Genomic DNA, 4265 nt, shown 5'->3' on the forward strand with positions numbered 1-4265 from the left:
ATGTCTCTGGTGCAAGTACTCAGCTCTGCCCTCCTGTGCAAAGCAGTTAGACAATATGTAAACGAATGAATGTTGTTGTGTGACAATAAAACTTTACAGACGCTGCAATTTGAATTTTGTGTTAATTTCAGGAGTCACAAAATATTTTCCTTTTGATTCCCACCCCCCTCTGCCAACCATGTAAAATTGTAAAAGCCATTCTTAGTTCACAGGCCATATAAAAATAGATGCGATCTCTAGCTATAAACCTGCTAGGAGAAAACAGGAAAAACTTCATGACCTTGGACTTGGCAGTGGTTTTCTTTCTTTTTTCTTTCCTTTTTTTTTTTTCTTTAAGATTTTATTTATTTGACAGCAAGAGAGGGAACACAAGCAGGGGGAGTGGGAGAGGGAGAAGCAGGCCCCCCAGCTGAGCAGGGGACTCCACGCAGGGCTGGAACCCAGGACCCTGGGGTCATGACCTGAGCCGAAGGCAGACACTTAATGACTGAGCCACCCAGGTGCTCCTGGCAGTGGTTTCTTAGATATGATACCAAAAGCAAAAAGACAAATGGGACTATCTCAAACTTGTGCATCAAGGACCCAATTAGAGTGAGAAGGGAATCTATAGAGTGCAAGAAAATATTTGCAAGTCCTACATCTGAAAGGGGTTAATGTCCAGCCTATATAAAGAATCTGACAACAGAAGATAATATAATTAAAAATGGGCAAAGGACTTGAATAGACATTTCTCCAAAGATGCTATACAAATGGCCAACAAGTATACAAAAAGATGTTCAACATTCCTAATCATCGGAAAAGTACTAATAAAAACCACAATGAGCTCACCGCAGACCCATTAGGGTGGCCACTACCAACCAAAAAATAACAAACGGCGAGAATGTGGAGATACTGGAGCCCTTGGGCACTGTTGGTGGGAGTGTAAAATGATGCAGCCACTCTGGAAACTGTATGGAAGATTCTCAAAAAATTAAAAATAGTAATGCCATATGGCCCAGCAATCCTACTTCTGGGTGTATATCTAAAAGAATGGAGGGCAGGGCTGGAAGAGACGTGTGCACATCCTTGTTGATAGCATCACTATTCACAATACTCAAGAGGTAGAAGCCTGCCAAGTGTCCATCAGTGGGCGAATGGATAAATAACACGGGGTAAATAAATAAAATGAAATATTATTCAGCCTTCAAAAGAAAATCCCGTCCCACACTACCACATGGTTAAATCTTGAGGACTCTATGCCAAGTGAAGTAGGCCAGTCACAAAAAAGACAAATACTGGGTGATTCCGCTTATGAGATATTTAAATAGTCAAATCCACATAAATAGAAAGTAGAATAGTGGTTATTCGGGCCTAGGGGTGGGGGGAAGAGGGGGAGTGTTGTTTAATGGGTATAGAGTTTCAGATCTGCAAGATGAGAAAGTTCTGGAGATCTGTTTCTGCAACAGTGTGAATATACTTAACACAATCGAACTGTGCCACCCAGGCACCCCTCAAGTGAGCAAATTCTCAAGATCTTATTGACTTTATTCAATGATTTGTGGATCGGGCAGCATCCCATCCAGCAGATAGAAAGGAGTTCTGAGTAGCTGTACGAAATGAAAGACTTCTAGCCAGAAGGTGTTGAAATCCAATCTCTCTGCTCTGGAGCTGAAATGTAACACAAAGAGTTTAGGGATAAAGAGGAACGATCGTTTTATTACTTTGCCAGGCAAAGGAGGCTGCAGCAGGCTAATGCCTTCAAAGCCGCAGACCAACCTTCCCCCGCCCCCACCCTCAGGTAAAAGGCTGAGGGGTTTTATAGAAAAGTACAGGATCTGGGCGGTTTCGACCGGAATCTAGCATGGGCTTCCAGCCATGTTCATTGTCTTCAAGGTGGCCTCAAGATTCCGACTGGCTGCCTGAGTCTTGTTACTAAGTGTATGTTGAGGTCAGCAGGATGTCAGCATCTATAGGGAGTTACTTGGAACAAGGGATTCTACAGAAAAACAAGTGAAGGGGAGGGGAGGCTTCAAGAAAGAGGAGGAGAAAAATGTGTACAGTTTAAAGTCAAGCCTTGCTGAAGCATTACTGTCCATCTTAATTTCTGTCCATCTTTACATTTCTATAGTTTCAACGGGAGCAGGACAAAGAAGTTACGCTAGCAGAAAGTGGGCTGGTGGGGCAAGGTGTCTTTAGGTGACGGCAGGGGTCTGTCAGGCAGATGATCTTACTATTGCTGACCAGGTGATTCCTGATTAGTTTAAGATTCCATTTCTGAGAGAGGCAAAAACTACTTCTCAGTTTGGTGATGTGAAGCTTAGCCTGAGTGACTCTGAGACCTGTTGTCTTGTTTTTAACAGTAACCATTCAGAAGACAAATAGTTACCATTATGTGCTAGGTGCCTGACTTCCTAGGGGTGACATAAGAGGGAAGGACAAATAAAACTCCGTTCAGCAAGTCGGGATCTAAAATTAAACCATGAGTGAAATGCAGAGGGTGCACTGTTCATTTTGCCCTAAGCCGGGAAGCAGGGCAACCTAGAAATTTTGCCTGGAGTGATATAAATTGTTACACTAATCAGCTTGTTTTCATGGCCTAGAAAAAAATCCAACCATTGTAAAAGCTTTAGAAGTTGTGTTGAGCAGAGATTATGACACAATCCATAAAGTTTATGTAGTGCCAGGAGTTAAGCAAGCATAAACACTATTCCTTAATTAATACAGCTTCAGTTATAATCTCAGTGTTGTGTTAAAAGACTATTCATCCCTCCTAGGCTTTCCTGATTTACAGAGGTGTGCTCATCCCAAGTACCTGCTCTCACAGAAAAACACCCTGCAAGCATCGGTCTCTTCATGGCATCTGTAAGAATGTGTAGAGAAAAGTTGCAAGTGAATACTGCAAGCTGATTCTTAAGCTTAGTAAGCAAATGCAGCACCTGAACCTAGACAGTATCCTAGTTCAGAGGGAAAAAGTTATAAAAGACGTTCTTGGGATAATCCTAGAAACTTGAATATGGACTGAATATTGAGTGACGTCAGCACTAGCGGGAGGGAGCACGGTCCACGCCTGACCTAATCTTCGTATTTCTACAGTATGACACCGGCGCCTTCACTTTTGGATAGCAAAATAGTTTCGTTTGCATTTTCCAGCAGTCCTATCTCCATTTGGGACCTGTGCATTTTTCCCCCAACATAACACCCCATCCCTCAAGGCCCAGAGGCCATGGGCACAAACAGGAAACTCTTATGAAGGAATCTTTTTGCCCAACCATCTGCTGTTGAATTCAATTTCAACTTGTTTATACTTAAATGACTTCTTAAAACAGCTAATATCCTGCAGTTTAAAAAGAAAATCCCAGGGGCTCCTGGGTGGCTCAGTCAGTGCAGGTCGTGATCCCAGGGTCCTGGGATCCAGCACCCTGTGGGGCTCCCTACTCAGCGGGGGTCTACTTCTCTATCTCCCTCTGCCGCTCCCACTTGTGCGCCCCTGTTCTCTCTCAATAAGTAAAATCTTTAAAAATCCTAGGAGAAACTCGAATCACAGTTTAATGCTCTGTAACCTGATAGTACATTTCTTGTCCTTTTTTCTTTTTTACACTATTAGGCTGTGACATCATTTTAAGAGGTAATGAGCACTGTGAAAAGGCAGTGCTGCCACTAATATTCATTATCTCTTGTACACACTTCCGATTAGTTTCTTTGCTGCCAGGCTCATGGCATCGTAAGTTTTAAGTATTCTACCAAGTGTTTGTCTACTACGATAGCGCCGGGTATGAGATGCCACCAAGATCCCATTTAGTCTCAGCAGTTACGGCTCGTGTCTAGGAACGTGTTCATGCACCTGAGAGTTAGCTATTGATTTAGAGCAGGGTAACCAATCTGGTATGAGAAAGGCTTCTGCAGGGCGAACCAGAAGCGCGCGCTGACCGGGAGGCGGAAAGGAGTGTGTGTGGGGGGGGGTGCTAAGCGCGCGCCCCGCGGCGCCTCCTTTACCAAGATGGCCTCGGCGTTGGGGTCCGCGGGGGCGGCCATCTTGGTAAAGGCCGGAGCGGCGGCCCCGACGCTGGCAGGGCTGCCAGATTCGAAGGTCATAATGAGTGAGTGAGCAGGCCACGTGGAGCGAACTATGCCTCGGCTTATGGGTACAGCTCGCCTCAGCGATGGCGAAGCGGCGGGCGTTGAGGCGGTGCCTGCAGCTGCTGGTGCCCTCGGCGGAGCCGGCGCGCCGAGGCCGGGGGCGGAGGAACCCGGGCGCCGGCCGCCGCGGCCACTCCCGGCGCGGGGGC

This window comes from Ailuropoda melanoleuca, chromosome 1 (genome assembly GCF_002007445.2).
Source record: "Ailuropoda melanoleuca isolate Jingjing chromosome 1, ASM200744v2, whole genome shotgun sequence".
In the NCBI taxonomy this organism is placed as follows: Eukaryota; Metazoa; Chordata; class Mammalia; order Carnivora; family Ursidae; genus Ailuropoda; species Ailuropoda melanoleuca.